The sequence below is a fragment of the Anolis sagrei genome, chromosome 11 (assembly GCF_037176765.1).
Source record: "Anolis sagrei isolate rAnoSag1 chromosome 11, rAnoSag1.mat, whole genome shotgun sequence".
Classification (NCBI taxonomy): Eukaryota; Metazoa; Chordata; class Lepidosauria; order Squamata; family Dactyloidae; genus Anolis; species Anolis sagrei.
In genome coordinates this window covers 30,438,541-30,462,113 of record NC_090031.1, presented here as the reverse complement: position 1 = coordinate 30,462,113, position 23,573 = coordinate 30,438,541, and the positions used below count along the sequence as shown (strand labels likewise).

Genomic DNA, 23,573 nt, shown 5'->3' with positions numbered 1-23,573 from the left:
TTTTAAAAAAAACAAACTCTAAAATCAGGACAGTAAATAAAAAATAACACTCATAAACAATATTGTATCTTATCATATTTATTTACTGTATTGTTATAAGTGTCTTATTTTAACTTACTACATAGAGTGCAATACAGTCTTATCAAGCCTTGTTGTTTTGTTTGATATTGTGATATGGCCTAAGGGCTAATCAATAAAATTACTACTACTACTATTCAGAAAACAGGAAAATTCCAGACATAAAACAATCAGGGCCAGCTAACACTTCTCAACAAAGGATTCCCCCAGGCAGGAAGCAGCCAGTCTTTGAAGCTGCAAGGCCATTCAATGCAAATCAAGGTGTCCAATTGCAACATTCACACTTCTTTATTCCACCTTGGAATTTTATTATGATCCATAGACCCATTAGTCATTATAAATTCTCCCATCTCAGGAGAAGTCCACTGTACAAGGTAAATAATAATAATAATAATAATAATAATAATAATAATAATAATCTTTACTTCTACCTCGCCACCATCTCTCCAATGGGGACTTGGTGCGGCTTACATGGAGCCAAGCCCGGACAAATACAGCAATAGAATCAAAGCATATACATTAGACAACAACAACATTATCAAAGTGACATTGAAATAATAAATGATAATAAAAATAAAATAAAATAAAATAAAATAAACCCTGTATATCTACAGGGTTTCAAGTAATATCCCTATCGGATATTAGTTGCTTCTCGGCCTTTTGGCTAAGATCAAGTGTAGTATCTGTTCAGGTATATACACCTCACTTGCCTAGTTTCCAACAGACCTCACAACCTCTGAGGATGCCTGCCATAGATGTAGGTGTAACGTCAGGAGAGAATGCTTCTGGAACATAGCCAGACAGGCATCCTCAGAGGTTGTGAGGTCTGATTTTTGATTGCCAGTTATTGCGTTGTCCATTTGACATAGTAGGGAAGTCAACCCATTTGTCACAGCACTTTTGTGTTGCCATTGAGGTCACAAGGAAAGTTTGGTTGTTTCTCTGAAGGACTAGAAACAGGAAAGCAACGAAACCGTGTTTGGAGACAGCGGGCGATATATCTTTCTTGCAAATTTCCTGAAATCAGATCAGGAACACAACGCTGGATGAGGTGGAAACGTGGAGCCTTCATTGACCGTTATTTCCTTTGTTTGTGGCCGAAATTCTCAGGTTGGCATATTGCGAGCGAATAAAGAGCATCGCTCGCGTTTTCCCAAATGGATTTAGCCTCACATAGGCCATTTAACCTTTTTTCCCCGTCGTCCTGCAAAGTGCAATAATAACATCGTGGCTTATTTGATTTCCTGCGCCTTTCTACTTTGGTCTCTGGCTGCAGAAGGGAGCGCATACGACGCACACATACGGGGAGATGAGAAAGAGAGCGAGGGCCATGTTGCTCTCGTCGGCACCATCAAGATACAAGCCTAACTTCTTAATTGCATGGCCGTGGGGAGCAAGCCAATGCGCTCCAGCAGCTCTTTTATCTTGCATTCAAGAAGAGCTACATTGTGTTCCCGCTACTACCGGGATGAAGTGGCGCTCCGCGGATTATATTTAACAGGTCAATTTTTTTTCGAAAGGGGGAAGGAAGGGGAAGGGGGAAACATTATGGCAGGCTATTGTATCTGGGCCTGAGAAAACACTCAGTAATAAAGAGGGAAGGAGGAGGAAGGGGGAAAAGAAAACCCTATTCGACTCCCTCCTTCAGGGTCTAACAAGCAAGCAACTCCCTTTGCAACCAAATGGGACTCAGGAGCAGAAGTAACCTCTTGCAGGACAGGCCAAAAGTCCAGAAAGGAAAGCATCATCAGAGGTTGTGACCAGGAACTGCAACATTAGATAAGTAGTCACGTGAAGACCCCACAACCTCTGGTGCAACCCCTTCCAGGACAGGCCAAAAGTCCAGAAAGGCAAGCATCCTCAGATGTTTGACCAGAAACTGCAACATTATATAAGGAGTCAGGTGAAGACCCCACGACCAGAAACTGCAAAATTAGATAAGGAGTCAAGTGAAGACCTCACAACTTCTGACGCAACCCCTTCCAGGACAGGCCAAAAGTCCAGAAAGGCAAGCATCATCAGAGGTTGTGACCAGAAACTGCAACATTAGATAAGTAGTCAGGTGAAGACCCCACAACCTCTGACACAACCCCTTCCAGGACAGGCCAAAAGTCCAGAAAGGCAAGCATCCTCAGATGTTTGACCAGAAACTGCAACATTATATAAGGAGTCAGGTGAAGACCCCACGACCTCTGACACAACCCCTTCCAGGACAGGCCAAAAGTTTAGAGAGGCAGGCATCCTCAGAGGTTGTGACCAGAAACTGCAACATTAGATAAGTAGTCAGGTGAAGACCCCGCAACCTCTGACACAACCCCTTCCAGGACAGGCCAAAAGTTTAGAAAGGCAGGCATCCTCAGAGGTTGTGACCAGAAACTGCAACATTAGATAAGTAGTCAGGTGAAGACCCCGCAACCTCTGACACAACCCCTTCCAGGACAGGCCAAAAGTCCAGAAAGGCAAGCATCCTCAGAGGTTGTGACCAGAAACTGCAACATTAGATAAGGAGTCAGGTGAAGACCCCACAACCTCTGACACAACCCCTTCCAGGACAGGCCAAAAGTCCAGAGAGGTGCGCTCAAGCGTCAGTTGTCTTTCCAAAAAGGGAGCAACAACTATACCTCTTCTCGAAGGCTTTCATGGCTGGAATCACTGGGTTGTTGTAGGTTTTTGGGCTATATGGCCATGTTCTAGAACAGTGGTTCTCAACCTGGGGTGACAACCTGGTGACACAGTGGGTTAAACTAATGAGCTGCTGAACTCGCTGACCGAAAGGTTGGTGGTTCGAATCTGGGAAGTGGGTGAGCTCCCGCTGTTAGCCTTAGCTTCTGCCAACTGGACTTAATATCAGGGGAAAACCTTTACTTTATTGTTTTTAAAGGAGCCCCTGGTGACACAGTGGGTTAAACCGCTGAGCTGCTGAACTCGCTGACTGAAAGGTTGGTGGTTCGAATCTGGGAAGTGGGTGAGCTCCCGCTGTTAGCCCCAGCTTCTGCCAGCCTAGCAGTTTGAAAACATGCAAATGTGAGTAGATGAATAGGTACTGCTTCTGCGGGAAAGTAACGGTGCTCCATGCAGTCATGACCTTGGAGGTGTCTACGGACAATACCGGCTGTTTGGCTTAGAAATGGAGATGAGCACCACCCTGCAGAGTTGACTTAATGTCAAGGGGGAAAGACTTAATGTCAAGGGGAAAACTTTTACCTCCCAACAAAGGATTCCCCCAGGCAGCAATCAGTCAGGCTTTGAAGCTGCAAGGCCATTCTATGCTAATCCCTCGAGGAGATGGAGTGGTATATAAATAAGGTTTTATATTATTATTATTATTATTATTATTATTATCAAACCTAACAATTCTTTGTGCGACTGTTCACCTATACATTTGTCTCGATGTCTGACTTTCCTGCCTATTTGTCAAAACCAGCCCTGCCTGCAAAAGACAATAAGCTGCTCCCTACCAACACACTAGACCGAGCATGGCAATACGGATGCTGGGAATCCTTACAAGCCTACTAAAAGTAAAAAAAGAAGAAGATGAGTTGGCACAGTTGCCTTCTCCTGGGTTGGACTCGGGCCAATGCATCAAGTCAGAAGGGATCTGTCTCACTGGATCGCATTTAATTTTTAACTTGGAAAGGTTAAGGGGATTAACACATGTCACTTTTGCACCACTTACAAAAAGCTCGCGGGAGGGAGTGGTATTGATGATATCAGAAAGGCGGTTTCGGCATGTATTTATGACTGGGAACATCAAGAAGGCATAGGCCTCCATTGTATCAACTTGTTAGAAGAACACAATAGCAATAACAGGCAACACATAACTACCCCAGTCTTCCCACCCTACTGGAAACGTGCCATTTCATAAATACGGAAAGGAGACGAGACTGCCAACCGGAGGCTGAAAAGTACCGCGCATACCCCTTTGCATTCAACATTCAGCAAAAACGACCAGGAAAAATGAAATGCCGCCACTCTGGCTTCGTAAGTTCTGAACGTTGCCCATCAGGCCACCCTCACCTTGGTGCCCGGGTTCAGTCAATCTTCAAGCAAATCACACGGCTCTCCGGGTTAACCATTTGTCCGTAAGCGGTTCTCCCTCCCATCTCTGCCGAGGCACAGGTTTGCTTTTGCAGAGGTTAAGGAAGTCCAAGGAGGGTCTTTCCTTTCCCTCCTGTGCGCAACTTAATTGGAAAGCCGTTTAATCGAGGCTGTCAGCACCTTTTCACAAACTGGTACAATCTCTTAGAAGTCACTGGACTTAGGACACTGGCTCTTGTGTGTATATGAACAACACACACCTGTATTCCACAATTGTACACATATTTGGGTACCACACAGGTAAACAGCAAGACTGGGTTGCTGTGAGTTTTCCGGGCTGTCTGGCCATGTACCAGAAGCATTCTCTTCTGACGTTTCACCCACATCTATGGCAGGCATCCTCAGGAGTTGTGAGGTACATTGGAAATTAAGCATGGGAGATTTCTCTATCTGTGGAACGATATCCAGAGTTGAAGAAAGAACTCTTGGTTGTTTGAAGCAGGTTTGAATGTTGTAATTGGCCACCTCGATTAGCACTGAATGGCCTTGCAGCTTCAAAGCCTAGCTGCTTGCTGCTAGGTGGAATCCTTTGTTGGGAGGTGTTAGTAAAGGCACAAATTGAGGGTGAAAGGGAGAAACGTGCCAAGAGAAAGGCACATCAAACCAACCCTTACCGGGACCGCCTTCCTTTCTGGAAACCGGTCCTGACTGCAGGAGAACATGTAGGTCAAGAATAGGGCTCCACAGCAACCTACGGACCCACCACCAAGACACCACATCTGGAAGACAATCATCCTCGAGCTATGAGGGTAAGTAAGTAACTAAGCAAAAATAGGCAATAAATAATTGATGGCAGAACATATACGAGGGTTGAATGAAAAGTAATGCCTCCACCTTTGTAACTCCTCAACAGATGGCAGTACTGGTTTGTGGCAGGTACTGGCTTGTTCAGTAGACTCTCCTCTACAGTTCCATTTTGGCGGGAAGCCTTAGCATTGAATGGTTGTGTTGTAAAAGTGAAAAGTAATGCCTCCACCTTCATAACTCCTCAACAGATGGCAGTACTGGTGTGTAGTAGGTACTGGCTTGTTCAGTAGACTCTCCTCTACAGTGGGAACCCTTAGCATTGAACGGTTGTGTTGTTAAAGTGTGAAGTATGGAATCCTGCACAGATGGCCGGTCAATGCGACTTAAGCAACGTGCAGTCATTGAATTCTTGACCGCAGAAGGTGTCACCCCAAAGGAGATTCATCAGAGAATGCAAGCTGTTCATGATGATTGTGTTGATGTGAGTACTGTGCGCCGTTGAGCGAGTAAGTTTAAAGATGTTGATGTGGGAACATCTGACTTGCATAACAAACAAAGAGTTGGACGTCCTGTGACAGCAACCACCAAGTTTCACAAGCAAAAGGTTGACAGATTGATTCAGGACGATCGTTGTATCGCTTAGATTGAAATTTCAAGCATAATCGGCATTTCACAAGAACATGTGGGTCCCATTATTGCTTTGCTTGGCTATCGGAAGATCTGTGCACGATGGGTACCCAGTATGCTGACGCCTGAAATGAAAGTCCACAGACTTGGAATTTCAGAGACTGGATCTCACCACCATACAACATCCTCCATACAGTCCAGATTTAGCACCGTCTGACTTCCATCTGTTCCCGATAATGAAAGATCTGCGGGGACATCATTATGCTTCTGATGAAAGAGCTGAGAGAACTGTGAGATGCTGGTTGTGTCAAACGTGTAGGTCACATTATTGCTTTCCTTGGCTATTGGAAGATCTGTGCACGATGGGTACCCAGGATGAGAGAACTATGAGACGCTGGTTTTGGAGTGTTGACTTCTTCTGCGACGGCTTCAGAAAACATGTTCATCGTTGGCAGAAATGTATCCAACTGCCTGGTGATTATGTGGGAAAGTGAATAGTGGTAGTTAAAGAGCACATTCTAAGGATTATTTCTGTGTTTGATTTATTAAAATATTCCTATCTGAATCCAAGTAACGAAGGTGGAGGCATTACTTTTCATTCAACCCTCGTGTAACAATGGGCGAGGGGGATTTGAGCCCATGTTGTTTGTTTTGCGTGCTGCGCATATTAGAAGGAGGTGGCAGTGGGGAGAGGGAAGAATCCAAACCATTGTATCATCCATTCGTGATTCAGAATCCGTATTTTTCCAGACATTTTTCTACCACAAGTGCACATCGGAAAAATGGATTAAGGCAAAGATTAAAAAGGTGGGAGGGGGGGATCCAACCTTTGCCTCTGCGTCTTTCATAAGGGAGAGCTGCTTGTCCGAGGAACTCTGTGGACAAAATATTCCCTAGTTAGTCATCCTTCACAGGCTCGCTTCCACTCAGGACTTTCTTTTCCTTTCTTTAACAGCAGGAGCAAGGAGAGAAAGGCCCGAAAAGGTTGGACCAAGGAAATCCCAACAGGCAAAGGAAAACACAATTAAAAGCCTGGTTATAAAACGCAGATGGTGCAAGAAAAATAAACTTTGGGTGATTTACAAGTTTTGACAAAGTTGGGCGTTTGTGCAAAAGACATCAGGAGCACTGGCCAGGTAATCGCATTTGCAAAGCATCTATCCATTCAGTTGGATGGTCCTCTGCTTGGACAGCCGCTCTCCTTTGGAAAATGTGAAATGGTTTCAAGGGAGATGGCCATGTTTTTTGGGCTGTATGACCGTTCTAGAAGCATTCTCTCCTGATGTTTCGCCTGCATCTATGGCAGGCATCCTCAGAGGTTGTGAGGTCTGTTAGAAGCAATGCTAGTGGGGTTTGTATATCTCTGGAATGATGTCCAGGGTGGGAGAAAGAACTCTTGTCTGTTGGAGGAAGGTGTGAATGTTTCAATTGGCTACCTTGATTAGCATTTAATGGCCTAGCAGTATCAAGATGTGGCTTCTTACTGCCTGGCGGAATCCTTCATTGAGAGGTTATAAACCAATTTTCCTAGAGAGAGACTTCCAAGGGTCTGGTCATTCATCCTCCTCCAATACACCATCATCATTACAACTTTCTGAAGGCATTTCAGATTCCGGGAGCATTCCCAGTCTGCATTTTCTTACAGCAAAGATCTGAGATTAATAACTATAAAGGCCATTATATTTATATAGGTAAAGGCTTTCTCCTGACATTAAGTCAAGTCGTGTCCGACTCTGGGGTGAGGTGCTCATCTCCATTTCTGAGCCAAAGCGCCAGCGTTGTCCGTAGACAGCTCCAAGGTCATATGGCCAGCATGACTACATGAAGCACACACACACACACACACACACACACACACACACACATATATAATTTATAATGTATATATATTTGTATATATATTTATACACCAATATTAAAAACTCTAAAATCATAACAGTAAATAAAGAACACTCAAAAACAGGGGAACTCCAGACAAGAAACAATCAAGAACAGCTAACCACCTCTCAACAAAGGATTCCCCCAGGCAGTAAGAAGCCACAACTTCAAACTGCTAGGCCATTAAATTCTAATCAAGGTGGGCAATTGAAACATTCACATCTACCTCCAACAGACAAGAGTTCTTTCTCCCACCCTGGACAGTCCAGACAAGAAATAATCAGGGGCAGCTAATCGCCTCTCAACAAAGGCTTCCCCCAGGCAGTAAGAAGCCACACCTTCAAACTGCTAGGTCATTAAATTCTAATCAAGGTGGGCAATTAAAACATTCACATCTACCTCCAACAGACAAGAGTTCTTTCTCCCACCCTGGACAGTCCAGACAAGAAACAATCAGGGACCGCTAATCACCTCTCAACAAAGGCTTCCCCCAGGCAGTAAGAAGCCAAACCTTCAAACTGCTAGGCCATTAAATGTTAATCAAGGTGGCCAATTGCAACATTCACACCTGCCTCCAACAGACAAGAGTTCTTTCTCCCACCCTGGACAGTCCAGACAAGAAACAACCAGGGATGGCTAATCACCTCTCAACAAAGGATTCCCCCAGGCAGTAAGAAGCCACACCTTCTAACTGCTAGGCCATTAAATGCTAATCAAGGTGGCCAACTGCAACATTCACACTTGCCTCCAACAGACAAAAGTTCTTTCCCCCACCCTGGACATCATTCCAGGGTGGAAATTTTCCAACAGACCTCCCAACCTCTGAGGATGCCTGCCATAGATGTGGGCAAAATGTCAGGAGAGAATGCTTCTAGAACATAGCTATAGAGCCCCCAAAAGTTACAACAACCCAGTGATTCCAGCCATAAAAGCCTTCGACAATACATGTTCACATTACTTTCAAACACAGGTGTGATCTACTAGCACCTGGGGATGAAAGAGTTTTGGATGGCAGGCAATGAAGAAGTATTCCTCCGAAGCGAATGGGTGGCAATGGCCGCCTTTTTGGACTGGACTAACAGGCAGACATTTGTGTAGTAAACAAAGCAAGACAAGGAAAACACGCCAGCAGGTCCAGATCACTTGAGAGTCACAAGGTGAAGGCGGGTGTTGACTGCCTCCTTGTTTTGGGAGGGTGTGCATTTTTCCAAGCCAAGAGGACCCTTATGGTACAAACAGGCAAAGTCCGTGTGATCATCCAAAGATCATTGGAGTAGAAAGTTTCCATTGATGTGGGAAAGAGCAACATGCTTGTTTTGAACCTGAGCAGAACACAGGCAAAAACGGACCAGATCAAGGGTTCATGCAGACCACGCAAGATATAAACTTGGAAATAAGGAGTTGCATGTAACTCACGTAGTTACTTTGAATTAGACACCTTTCCTTGACAAGATTACCCTGAAAAAGTAACTTTCTATGCTCAGGACTTGGAAGTAACATCTCTCCCATGCTGGACTTCCACTAAACATCTTGGTTCTTCAGCACCACGTAAAGAAGGCATGAAGGTTCAAGTTAGTTGTCTAGTAACTACCGAGAAATCTGTTCCTTTGCTATGAAAACTTGGCTTTATATTAAATGTTCTTTGGCCAGTCGCTGGCCACTTGGAGTGCCTCTGGTGTTGCTATAAGAAGGTCCTCCAGTGTGCATGCGGCGGGGTTCAGGATGCACACTCTGGTTTGCTGTTCTCCACACTCGCATGTCGTGAACTCCACTTTGTGGCCCCATTTCTTAAGGTTGGCTCTGCATCTCGTGGTGCCAAAGTGCAGTCTGTTCAGCACCTTCCAAGTCGCCCAGTTTTCTGTGTGCCCAGGAAGGAGTCTCTCATTTGGTATCAGCCACTGATTGAGGTTCCGGATTTTAGCCTGCCACTTTTGGACTCTTGCTTGCTGAGGTGTTCCTGTGAGTGTCTCTGTAGATCAGTGGTTCTCAACCTGGGGTCCCCAGATGTTTTTGGCCTACAACTCCCAGAAATCCCAGCCAGTTTACCAGCTGTTAGGGTTTCTGGGAGCTGAAGGCCAAAAACATCTGGGGACCCCAGGTTGAGAACCACTGCTGTAGATCTTAGGAAACTATTTCTTGATTTAAGGCATTGGCTTGCTGGCTGATATCCGAACAGAGGATGGGCCAGAGATGTCACTGCCTTGTTCCTTTCATGACTGATTGCCACTTGAGGTTCCGGGTTTTAGCCTGCCACTTTTGGACTCTCGCCTGTTGAGATGTTCCTGCGAGTATCTCTGTAGATCTTAGAAAGCTATTTCTTGATTTAAGGCATTTGCATGCTGGCTGATCTCTGAACAGGGGATGCGTCAGAGATGTCACTGCCTTGGTCCTTTCATTACTGGCTGCTACTTGAGGTTCCAGGTTTTGGCCTGCCACTTTTGGACTCTCGCTTGCTGAGGTGCTCCTACACGTGTCTCTGTCGATCTTAGGAACCTATTTCTTGATTTAAGGCATTGGCTTGCTGGTTGATATCCGAACAGGGAATGGGCCAGAGATGTCACTGCCACGGTCCTTTCATTGCTTGCTGCTATTTCCTGGCGGATGTCAGGTGGTGCAATACTGGCAAAGCAGTGTAATTTCTCTACTTGTGTAGGACATAGACATCCTGTGTTAATGCGGTAGGTCTCATTAAGATCCACATCCACTGTTTTAGCGTGATGAGATGTGTTCCACACTGGGCCTGTGTACTCAGCAGCATAGCAGCAAAGCATACGGGATGATGTTTTCACTATATCTGGTTGTGATCCCCAGGTTGTGCCAATCAGTTTTCATATGATATATGCTTCTATTGCCTACTTTTTGCCTGATATTCAAGCAGTGCTTTTTGTAAGTAAGAGCACAGTCCAGGGAGACTCCCAAATATTTGGGTGTGCTGCAATGCTCCAGTGGGATTCCTTCCCAGGCAATCCTCAGAGCTTGAGATTTTTGTCTGTTCTTAAGGTGAAAACCACATGTCTGCATTTTTGATGGATTAGGGATCAGCTGGCTTTCCTTGTAATAGGCAGTAAAAACACCTAAAGCTTTGGAGAGCTTCTGTTCAGCTATTTCAAAGCTCCCTGCTTGAGCAGTGATTGCATGATCATCAGCATAGACCATTTTCCTAAAGCTCGAGATGCTTGTCTGTTCTTAAGATGAAAAGCACACAACTGCATTTTACATGGATTAGGAATCAGCTGGTTTTTCTTGCAATGGGCAGTAAGAACACCTAAAGCTTTGGAGAGCTTCTGTTCAGCTATTTCAAAGCTCCCTGCTTGGGTGGTGATGGCACGATCGTCAGCATAGATGAAACTCTGTCCCTTCTAGCATTGGCTGGTCATTTGTGTAAATGTTGAACATTGATGGAGAAAGCACATTCCCCATTCTTCTGTAATTCCAGAAGCGACCAGAAGTAGGATATAATGACACACTATATTCTAAAACCATTCTGATGGAGCGGGCAGCTTGCTTCGACTTTTGCATTCAGGTCAAAGTTATTGCAATATTTTTTTTCCCTAGGAAAGGAAACAAAAAAGAACTCTCTCTGTCCCTTTCTCGCTATATATAGACCAGGATGTTGTTTTAGCAGGGAAATATGGGGTGCGGAGAGAATAAGCACAGCGTCTATGATAGTTTATTTTGCTTCACTTTTTCTTCTTCTCAAATACAAAAATAAAAAGATGAGAACAGGCGAAAAAAACTTCCCAGATAAGGTTCCAGGACTTTCACCCTTCCCTTTTGACCTTTTCTCAGACCGAACCCAGGACAATCAGCAAATCTGCGCCAGTCGGAAGAGGAAACCGTGGTGGCGCCCGGAGAGAAAAACGATGGGCTTGGGATCCAACTGGAGGATCTGGACGGAAAGCGATGCTGGCTCACCAAAATAGCTGTGTTATGCAAACACTCGGAGAATCGGAGCGCTTCAAACATACCGAGATTGAGATACAGAGAGCCAAAAACGTAATAGCCACTATTGCTTTAAGAAGGGGAAGATCTGGATTCAAATCCCAAGGAATGATTGTTCCAAGACACTCACTCTCCACCGCAAAGGTTGTTGGAGTGAGAATTAAATGGTGTGCGTCTGCGAGGAAGGACCTTGAATTCCTTGAAGAAAAGCCAGGCTATAAAGATAAGGAAATAAATAAAATATGCCTTTTTGTTCCACTCGATTCATTAAATATGGCAAAAACTAACCAGTGGGTGTCCACTTATTAGTTTGTTTTTTTCCGTGTCAGGAGCGCCTTGAGAAATGGCAAGTCGCTTCTGCTGTGAGAGAATTGGCTGCAAGGATGTTGCCCAGGGGACGTTGCCCGGATGTTTTGATGTTTTACCATCCTTGTGGGAGGCTTCTCTCATGTCCCTGCATGAGGAGCTAGAGCTGATAGAGGGAGCTCATCCACAATCCCCCCGGATTCGTTATTTATTAATCTATACAAATAAAATTTGTAATGTTTGTTTATTGGATTATCATAACTCAAAAACCACTGGACCAATTGACAACAAATTTGGATACAATACATCTATCAGGCAGGCACCGCCCGAGGCCCCCCCCCCCAAATTCTCATGGTGGTTCGCGAAAAGGCGTAACTGGTGCATTATTTAAACTGTTATGTTTATTCATATCATGATCTGATCACCATACTCAATATATCCCATATGCATGGGGGTATTGGGGTAATGATACAAAAGGTTTGCTAGGCTAGACCCTCTTTCACTCAGACTCAGCCCCCCCCCGAACCCCCCAGGAAAAAAATTCAACCCCCCCCCAAACGAAATCCTGGCTACGGGCCTGCTATCATGCCAACAAGTGACCATCACTCATAAAAACACTGAAAAACACAGCAGAAGAGACTTAAAAAGCCAAAAAACAAAGCATACACTACAACGCATGCGCAAAACCATGTGGCAGGGGACGCCTAGTCTATATAAATAAAAATGTAATGTTTGTTTGTGGGATTAATGTAACTCAAAAACCACTGGACAAATTGACACCAAATCTGGACACAATACACCCATCAGGCCAACGAGTGACCATTACTCATAAAAAAACTGAAAAACACAACGGAAGAGACTTTAAAAGCCAAAAAATAAAAATAAATTACAACACATGCGCAAAACCACATATATATACATATACACAAATATACATATATATACACACACAAAACACATATACACAGATTGGGCCACAGCAAAGCGTGGCAGGGGACGGCTAGTCTATATAAATAAAAATGTAATGTTCGTTTGTGGGATTAACATAACTCAAAAACCACTGGACGAATTGACACCAAATTTGGACACTACACCATCACTCATAAACCCCTCCCAAAAAACAGCAGAAAGGACTTAAAAAACCCCAAAAAGCTAAATGATGATATAGCGCATGGGCGAAAAGACAGCTCCCAGCACCCCCTAGACCAGGCCCTTTAGGGGAGGAGGATGCTCCAACTGCACTGCTTCCAAGATGCAAGCTTGCACCTTGGATTTCTTTGAGAGCTTCCCAATCCCTGCATATTTCCAATTTCCTATTCCTGGACTGCAACTTCCAGCAGTCCTCCAGATACATAAGATATATAGATTAGATATAGACAGTAGGTACGAGAATATACGAGGTATAAGAACTTAATGGAACTGTAGAAGAGAGTCTACTGAACAAGCCAGTACTTGCCGCATACCAGTACTGTTATCTGTTGAGAAGTTACAAAGGTGGAGGCATTACTTTTAATTCGACCGTCGTACTTGCCATGCCCTAGAACAGTGATTCTCAACCTGTGGATCCCCAGATATTTTGGCCTTCAACTCCCAGAAATCCTAATAGCAGGTAAACTTGCTGGGACTTTTGGGAGTTTTAGTCCAAAACAAATGGGGACCCACAGGTTGAGAATCACTACTCTAGAATGTCTCACTGCGCTTCCTGTTTCAGGTGGGGTGCCCATCCACCTGTGCTTTAGTACACCTCAAGTGCAGGCAAAGATGCCAGGACAAACATTGAGGCTCAGGGAGATGTGAAAAAAGGGTTTACAGACTGATCTCATATCAGAGCGTGAACAAGTCAGAAAATGGTGCGTGCAGTGTTCCATAATGTGGACATGCTGCTATTTTGTTAGGTACATGCTCTGTGTTCCCATTATGTGTGCTGGGGTGTGAAGCAGGTTCGTTCCTGACCTTATTCACCCGAGCAACCAGTGCAATTGGTGTGGAGTGATGGGCAGGAGTCCCACTGTGGGCTTTCAGCTTGACCCTAAACCCAGAACTCTGGTCCTCTTTGGCAACATGGATGCCATTGGAAGGAGGTAAAGTGTTGATCTCATAAGGAAACTGAGAACTAACGTGGTGTCCTGGTTCAAATGTTGGATTGGGGATATGAGAGATCCAGGTTCTGAAACCATATTTGCGTCTGTTGTTTTTATTCATCACAGGTTATTGCGAGGAGAAAGAGGAGGAGGAGACAGTGAGGTTGACTGCCTTGGTGAAGAGGCAGGATAGAAAGGTTATTACGAGGGTTGAATGAAAAGTAATGCCTCCACCTTCATAACTCCTCAACAGATGGCAGTAATGGTACGCGGCAGGTACTGGCTTGTTCAGTAGACTCTCCTCTATAGTTCCATTTTGGCGGGAAGCCTTAGCATTAAATGGTTGTGTTGTTAAAGTGTGAAATATGGAACCCTGTGCAGACTGTTGGTCAATGCAAATTAAGCAACGTGCAGTCATTGAATGCTTGTCAGCAGAAGGTGTCGCTCCAAAGGAGATTCATCAGAGAATGCAAGCTGTTTACGGTGATTGTGTTGATGTGAGTACTGTGCGTCATTGGGCGAAGAAGGTGGGAACATCTGACTTGCATGACAAACAAAGAGTTGGACGTTCTGTGATGGCAACCACCGAGTTTCACAAACAAAAGGTGGACAGATCACTCACTTCATATCACTCAGAGAGAAATTTCAAGCATAATCTGCATTTCACATGAATGTGTGGGTTACATTATTGCTTTGCTTGGCTATCGGAAGATCTGTGCACGATGGGTACCCAGGATGCTGACGCCTGAAATGAAAGTGCACAGACTTGAAACTTCAGAGACTGGATCTCACCACCATACAACATCCTCCATACAGTCCAGATTTAGGACCACCTGACTTCCATCTGTTCCCGATAATGAAAGAAGATCTGCGGGGACATCATGATGCTTCTGATGAAGACGTTGAGAGAATGTGAGACTCTGGTTGCGGAAACAGAGTGTCAACTTCTTTCGTGATGGCTTGAGAAAACTTGTTCATTGTTGGCAGAAATGTATCCAATTGTCTGGTGACAGATTGATTCAGGACGATCGTCGTATCACTCACAGAGATCTGTGCACAATGGGTACCCAGGATAAGAGAACTGTGTGATGCTGGTTGCGGAAACAGAGTGTTGACTTCTTCCGGGATGGCTTCAGAAAACATGTTCATCGTTGGCAGAAATGTATCCAATTGTCTGGTGACAGACTGATTCAGGACGATCGTCGTATCACTCAGAGAGATCTGTGCACAAAGGGTACCCAGGATGAGAGAACTGTGAGATGCTGGTTGCGGAAACAGAGTGTTGACTTCTTCCGTGATGGCTTCAGAAAACTTGTTCATCGTTGGCAGAAATTTATCTAATTGTCTGGTGATTATGTGGAAAAGTGAATAGTGGTAGTTAAAGAGCACGTTCTAAGGATTATTTCTGTGTTTGATTTATTAAAATATTCCCATCCAAATCCAAGTAACGAAGGTGGAGGCATTACTTTTCATTCAACCCTCGTATTTGTGGGAAGCCCAGGTCACCTACTCCTGCTGACAGTTGCCAACCTTATGGCGAACCTATCCTGCGGGTTTTCTTGGACCAGATTTGTTTGTCTCTGAAAAAGTGTGGCTCCCCCAGGGTCATCCAATAAATGACCCCATGCCGGAATTCAACACGTTCCCGATTTACCAACTCAGTTGGCTTCGACATGAAGGAAGGCTGGATTCCCCTTGATGGAAGAAGATCAAGAACAAAAGTATTAATGGCTGAGCCTGACAAAGTTATTATGTGGTTGAGCTGGCGGAATGATTTTGGGACTCAAAAGCACACAGTAGGGACTGTGCTGATGAAATATGACTGGATGCTGCAGCCCAGTAAAGAAGGCCAGAAGGATCTATTTTAGTATTTTGCCCGGGAGTGCCAAGGTGCCCAAGGCCCTTCTCTTTCCACTCATCTCTCAGCAGCTTCTCCTTTTACAGCTAAGGATCTTTTTCTGGCTCCAAGTCAGAAATCATAAGTCAGGTCATGAGAAGTGTCAACGATTTATTGGATAGGAAAAGGGAGCCATTTTAAGAGCCCACAAGACACCGCCATATTTGTACACAACGAGCGGGACGGGAAAAATAACCTTCCTTCTCATCTGCTTTTCTCAGTATCAGGAAAAAGAAATATTTGCATCCTAGGGTGGGCTCATCTGAGCCAATTTGTGAATAGAAATAGTAGGGAAGCTAGACGTTAAGTAGAATTATATGGTAGACTTCTGAACTCAGAGACTTCAGCAGCTGATAGTGGGTTCCTGTTTTTTAGCTATTCCTCCATATGAAATTCCCACTTTGTATATTCAATAAGTACCTATGGAGATTTTATACATGTGCGGGCAGTCCCCAAGTTGTGGACATGATCAGTTGTGTAGGTTTGTTCTTAAGTTGAATTTGTTTGTAAGTTGGAACAGATATATATACAGTGTTCCCTCACTTATTGCAGGCGTTACATTCCAGGACCATCCGTAAAAGTGAAAATCCGTGAAGTAGGGACACGATATATGTATATCGAGTTCCAAGGGTGAAGCAGAAGTGAGGAGAGATTTAAAGGCACCATGAACTTTTTTTCCTAGCTATCTCTGCTTTGGGTTGTTGTAGGTTTTTTTAGCTATATGGCCAAGTTCTAGAAGCATTCTCTCCTGACGTTTCACCTGCATCTATAGCAAGCATCCTCAGAGGTTGTGAGGTCTTCACCTGACTCTTTATCTAATGTTTTAGTTTCTGGTCACAACCTCTGAGGATGCTTGCCATAGATGCAGGTGAACCGTAAGAAGAGAATGCTTCTAGAACATGGCCATATAGCCCGAAAAACCTACAACAACCCAGTGATTCCAGCCATAAAAGCCTTCGACAAGAGGCATAGTTGTTGCTCCCTTTTTGGAAAGACAACTGACGCTTGAGCTCACCTTTCTGGACTTTTGGCCTGCCCTGGAAGGGGTTGCGTCAGAGGTTGTGAGGTCTTCACCTGACTCCTTATCTAATGTTGCAGTTTCTGGTCACAACCTCTGAGGATGCTTGCCATAGATGTAGGTGAACAGTAAGAAGAGAATGCTTCTAGAACATGGTCATATAGCCCGAAAAACTTACAGCAACCCAGTGATTCCAGCCATGAAAGCCTTCGACAATACCTCTGCTTTGCTTTGCAACCTCTCTGGATTGGCTCCCTCTCTCCTGAGGGGGAAGATGAAACTCCTTTCCACACTCCATCATTGCCAGGCGGGATTTGAACGCCGCTCTGGGCAACGGCAACCATTCATAAACTGCGAGGCAAAAATCCGCGAAACAGCAAGTTCGTGAAACAGCAAATCCGCGAAACAGCGTGTTCGCGAAAAGCAAACTGCAAAATAGCGAGGGAACACTGTATATATATGTATAAACACACACACACACACATATATATAGAGAGAGATTTGGATAGCATAGGGAAGGGTTAACATCATTATGATGATTGTTTTTCTGCCTGTGCCCCTGTTCAGAAGATATCACCGCACTTTCTGTCCCTGTAGATCTTTGCAAAAATTTGGCTTGCTTTGGAAACAAGCATTGGTGATAAACCTTCAGTCAAGACACCTTTTCCCCATGATAATAACCTCTTCCGAGGGGTAGAGCTCTCTCACTTCCTGTTGTCTCATCTGCGTGCTTAACTATGAGTCATTTGTAAGTCAGATGTTTGTAACTTGGGGACTTGGTTGGCCTGGATGGCCCATGAGGTCTCTTCCAACTCTATGATTCTATGACTGGCTGCACTGTATATTAAAACCTTCTCTCACCCTTAGGGCCTTCCACACAGCGATATAACCCAGAATAACAAGGCAGAAAATCTCACAATATCAGCTTTGAACTAGATTATCCGAGTCCACACTGCCATATATTCCAGTTCAAAGCAGATAATCTGGGATTTTATTCAACTGTGTGGAAGGGGCCTTAATGTTGGATATGCAGTGTTGTTATTTTTTAATGTGAAGGGAGCATTGAGAAAATACGACCCACACACCACTCTGGCAAATGGGATTCGTAACACCAGATTCGTACCACCTCTACTTTTTCTCCCCTTTAGCTTTTAGTGAGATACAGTCATAGAATCATAGAATCACAGAGTTGGAAGAAACCTTGTGGGCCATCCAGTCCAACCCCATTCTGCCAAGAATCAGGAAAAAGCTAGTGTCGTCTTGAGGAGAGAGTGAGCAGGGTTAGTGGGCTAAAGCTGGTGTCATCCTGAGGACTGTGAGGTAAACCTCAGTGTGAGAGAAGCCTTGTGTGAGAAAGCTCCAGTGTGAAGGCTGCTGCGTGTAAAGCTACTATGTATTTGTTTGTTTGTGTTAGGGAAACCAAGTTCATAGAATCATAGAGTTGGAAAACACCTCATGGGCCATCCAGTCCAACCCCATTCTGCCAAGAAGCAGAAAAAAGCTAGTGTCGTCTTGAGGAGAGAGTGAGCAGGTCAAAGCCTATTACAGTTAGTGGGCAAAAGCTGGTGTCGTTCTGAGGAGTGTGAGGTAAACCTGAGTGTGAGAGAAGCCTTGTGTGAGAAAGTTCCAGTGTGAAGGCTGCTGCGTGTAAAGCTACTATGTATTTGTTTGTTTGTGTTATGGAAACCTAGTTCATAGAATCATAGAGTTGGAAGAGATCTCATGGGCCATCCAGTCCAACCCCCTGCCAATAAACAGGAAAAAGCTAGTGTTGTCTTGAGGAAAGAGTGAGCAGGCCAAAGCCTATTACAGTTAGTGGGCCAAAGCTGGTGTCGTTCTGAGGAGTGTGAGGTAAACCTCAGTGTGAGAGAAGCCTTGTGTGAGAAAGCTCCAGTGTGAAGGCTGATGCATGTAAAGCTACTATGTATTTGTTTGTTTGTGTTATGGAAACCTAGTTCATAGAATCCTAGAGTGGGAAGAGACCTCATCGGCTATCCAGTCCAACCCCATTCTGCCAAGAAGGATACTCGCATTCAAACTACCCCCGACAGATGGCCACCCAGCCTCTGTTTCTAAGCCTCCAAAGAAGGAGCCGCCACCACACTCCGGGGCAGAGAGTTCCACTGCTGAACAGCTCTCACAGTCAAGAAGTTCTTCCTCGTGTTCAGGTGGAATCTCCTTTCTTGTTGTTTGAAGCCATTGTTCCACTGCGCCCTAGTCTCCAGGGCAGCAGAAAACAAGCTTGCTGCCTCCTAACTTCCTCTCACATATTTATAAAGTCACAGACCTCACAACCGCTGAGGATGCCTGCCATATATGCAGGCAAAACGTCAGGAGAGAATGCTTCTGGAACATGGCCATACAGCCGGGAAAACACACAAAAACCTAGTGATTCCAGCCATGAAAGCCTTCGACAGTGCAGTCACAGACACTGCCGATTTGAAATGTTGCTCGACAGATCACAAGCTTTTTCCTTCTTCTATTTGGAATTTTGAAAGGAGAAGGTATCTGAGGCAAATTCTTTCCGAGGCAAATGTATAAACAACTGCTGGGAGAACATCTCAAAGAAGAAGTCAACAAGCAGCTCTGACAGCCTTTCGCTATCGCAGAACGGCAAGATAAAACAATATTGCTACCTCGTACATCATAAATCGGCCGTCAGTCTAACACACACAGCCCTCCGAGAGAAAAACCCGCATTTTCCTCCAAGGCATGAATGGCAAAAGCTGAGAAAAGACCACCCCCTAGAGGACATTCACTTGAACCATCCTCACGTCTGCTCAAAGCCAAGATTATTTCCTGTCCGCCTAGTCAAGTCCAGCCACACTCGTATGATATCATTTCAGACTTCGTTATGCATTGGTAGCAGCATTAAAAACCGTACCAACGATTTAGAGCAAACTTTACTGCTTTCTAAAGATGGACACATCACTGCAACTCTTATAGGATCAGGTCTGTCTTGAAGATCCTGCTGCAAACCTTTGTATGTTGCTGGCTCACAAACACACTCTTGACAATATGGAAGAGAGCAAGTTGGAGTCAAGATTGCTGGGTCAGTTACCTTTCATGGGATCATAGAATCATAGAGTTGGAAGCAACCTCGTGGGCCATCCAGTCCAACCCCGAGTGAGTAGGCCAAAGTCTGTCAGAGTTAGTGGGCCAAAGCTAGTGTCGTCCTGAGGACCGTGAGGTAAACCTCAGTATGAGAGAAGCCTCATGTGAGAAAGTTCCATCCAGTGTGAAGGCTGCTGCGTGTAAAGCTACTAAATATTTGTTTACTTGTGTTATGGAAACCTAGTTTATAGAATCATAGCGTTGGAAGAGACCTCGTGGGCCATCCAGTCCCATGAAGCAGGAAAAAACTAGTGTCGTCTTGGGGAGAGAGTGAGCAGGCCAAAGCCTTTTAGAATTAGGGGGCCAAAGCTGGTGTCGTCTTGAGGAGCGTGAGGTAAACCTCAGTGTGAGAGAAGCCTCGTATGAGAAAGCTCCAGTGTGAAGGCTTCATAGAAACATAGAGTTGGAAGTTCTTTCTCTCCTTCTCTGCTTCCTTCCTTCTCTACCTCTTTCCTTCCTTCCCCTTTTTCTTTTCCTTCTTTTTCTCTCCTTTCTTCCTTCATTTTTTTCCTTCCATCTTTCCTTCTCTCTTTTCTTCTTTCCTTCCCTCTTTCTTTCTCTCCTTTCCTCCTTCTCTACCTCTTTCCTTCCTTCCCCCTTTTTTCTTTTCCTTCTTTCTCTCCTTCCTTCTCTAACTCTTTCCTTCCTTCCCCCTTTTTTCCTTTCCTTCTTTCTCTCCTTCCTTCCTTCCTTCCTTCCTTCTCTAACTCTTTCTTTGCTTCCCCCTTTTTCTTTTCCTTCTCCTTTCTCTCCCTCTTTCCTTCTCTACCTCTTTCCTTCCCTCCCCTTTTTTCTTTTCCTTCTTTCTCTCCTTCCTTCCTTCCTTCTCTAACTCTTTCCTTCCCTCCCCCTTTTTCTTTTCCTTCTTTCTCTCCTTCCTTCCTTCCTTCTCTAACTCTTTCCTTGCTTCCCCCTTTTTTCTTTTCCTTCTCCTTTCTCTCCTTCCTTCTCTACCTCTTTCCTTCCTTCCCCTTTTTCTTTTCCTTCTCCTTTCTCCCTTTTCTTCCTTCTCTACCACTTTCCTTCCTTCCTTTGCTCTTTGCTTCCATGCTTCCTTCTCTCTTTCCTTCTTTCTTTAACTTTCTTTCTCCCTTCCCTTCCCTCTCTCCCTCCCTCTCCCTTGCCTTTTTCTGTATCTTCATTTAGCTTTTCGTCATTTACCTTTTTGGGTTTTTGAGTCCTTTCTGCTGTTTTTTTTTGGGGGGGGGGGTATGAGTGATGGTCACTCGTTGGTCTGTTAGGGGTATCGTGTCCAAATTTGGTGTCAGTCCGTCCAGTGGTTTTTGAGTTATGTTGATCCCACAAACGATGATTACATTTTTATTTATATAGATGGCTCTGTTTGTTTTGTTGTTGTTGTTCATTCGTTCAGTCGTTTCCGACTCTTCGTGACCTCATGGACCACTCCATGCCAGAGCTCCCTGTCGGTCGTCACCACCCCCAGCGCCTTCAATGTAAATCCAGTCACTTCAAGGATCCCATCCATCTTGCCCTTGGTCGGCCCCTCTTCCTTTTTCCTTCTATTTTCCCCAGCATCATTGTCTTCTCTAAACTTTCCTTTCTCCTCATGATGTGGCCAAAGGACTTCATCTTGGCCTCTACTATTCTTCCCTACAATGAGTAGTCAGATTTTTGAAGAGCGGTTCCAATGTTTGCCTTTGAGTGGCTAGGCCATGGTGGCACTTGCTTAGACTGCAGCCCACTCCTCATTTCTGGGACTCTCATAGACAAAGGAATCTTCTAAGGTGAGTTTTGAATATACCAGCGGAAGAAGCGTTGTTTACAAGGAAATATAGGGAGGGCATGCCCTTCGGAGCTTCTGAAACCGCTCCAAGCAACGTTGGGCTGTGGCTATTGTCAGAGGAGACAACATAACTTCTAAGATCTGCATTGGGAACCTCCTGTACACACTGTCAACACCGCAGGAAATCCAACGAAGAAAAGATGGAAGTGCTCAGAAACTTCATCCAACCCGCTTCTTCTCTTGTATACCGGCGTGGTTGTTAAATGCAATTTGGAAAAGAACTTCCCTCCAGGGTTTCAAGTTCTGCTCCAGCTCCTTTTCGCGAGGACTAGTTTAGATCTAAAAGGTGGTTTCTTAAGTGAATGTTACTTAAAGGAAGCCAATCTGTTTCTCAGGGAGAGGAGAGGAGCTGTCAGGACTTTCAGGCATGCTTTCCCATAAGAATCCTGCTAGGGAAAGGGTGGGAAATTGGGCATGAGGGCAGAGAAGCATTGCAGGCATTCGGAAATTTGTATATTTATCAAACCTCTGGATTCTGTCCTCAAATTCTCTTTTCTCTTCTCTCTCACGCACACACAAACAGGCAGGGCAGAAGACGGAAAGTGTTTGCTTCTTCCCTTAAAGGGAAGCCTTGCCATTGGAAATACATTCTGCTGCAATTGTGCATGACGCTGAAACTAAGTGTGCTTTTTAAAAGGCCGAAAGACACATTCCAAAGGAAAACACAGCTTTTTTGAAAGTGTCCTTTGTCTAGTCGTAAAGGCTGAAATATCCTCAAGTTACTAAACCCTGCCTGATCTTGGAGGCCAAGCAGGGTCAGCCCTGGTTAGTATTTGAATAGAAGATCATAGAATCCAAAGCTAGTGTTGTCCAGAGGATTGTGAGGTAAACCTCAGTGTGAGAGAAGCTTCGTGTGAGAAAGCTCCAGTGTGAAGGCTGCTGCGTGTAAAGCTAACATGTATTTGTTTTTTTGTGTTATGGAAATCTAGTTCATAGAATCCTAGAGTTGGAAGAGACCTCATCGGCTATCCAGTCTAACCACCTGCCAAGAAGCAGGAAAACTGCATTCAAACCACCCCCAACAGATGGACATCTAGCCTCTGTTTCAAAGCCTCCAAAGAAGGAGCCTCCACCACACTCCATGACAGAGAGTTCCACTGCTGAACAGCTCTCACAGTTAGGAAGTTCTTCCTCATGTTCAAGTGGAATCTCCTTTCTTTCCTGTAGTTTGAAGCCATTGTTCCATTGCGTCCTAGTATCCCGTGCAGCAGAAATCAAGCTCGCTCACTCCTCCCGCTGACTTCCCCTCACATATTTATCCATGGCCCTCATCATGTCTAGGGCCAGGGCTTAAAGCCCACCTCAAAAACTGTGGCATAGACACTGAGAATTGGGAAGCCCTGGCCCTTGAGTACTCTAACTGGAGGTCAGCTGTGACCAGCAGTGCTGTGGAATTCAAAGAGGCATGAATGGAGGGTGAAAGGGAGAAACGTGCCAAGAGGAAGTCACATCAAGCCAACCTTAACCGGGACCACCTTCCATCTAGAAACTAATGTCCTCACTGTGGGAGAACATGCAGATCAAGAATAGGGCTCCACAGCCACCTACGGACCCACTGCCAAGATACCACATCTAGAAGACAATCATCCTTGAGTTACGAGGGATTGTCTAAGTAAGTAAATAAGTCATCGTGTCTCCTCTCTGCCTTCTCTTCTTCAGGTTAAACATGCCCTGCTCTTAAGCCACTCCTCATAGGGTTGTTTCTCCAGACCCGTGATCCTTTGAGTCGCCCCTTCTCTGGACACATTCCAATTCCCTTGAATTGTGGTGCCCAGAATATGACACAGTGTAATTCCAGGTGTGGTCTAAACAAGGTGGAATGGAAGGGTAGCATGACTTCCCTGGATCTAGGCAAGCCAACATCCTATTGGCTTTTTTTGCTGCCACACATTGTTGTTAGCTCATGTTTAATACATCCCCCATGAGGACTCCATTCTGTATCTTTAGGTAAATGTAAAGGTTTCCCCCTGACATGAAGTCCAG

At 44.8% G+C, this 23,573-nt stretch overlaps 1 protein-coding gene and 1 pseudogene across 3 annotated transcripts in view; one reads left to right on the top strand and one right to left on the bottom strand.

Annotated features, from left to right (window-relative positions):
- Window positions 1–23,573, bottom strand: part of BCAS3 (BCAS3 microtubule associated cell migration factor) — a 549,518-nt gene that overhangs the window by 339,372 nt on the left and 186,573 nt on the right. The window lies entirely within an intron of this gene.
- LOC132763961 (U2 spliceosomal RNA) lies at window positions 723–816 on the top strand (annotated as a pseudogene).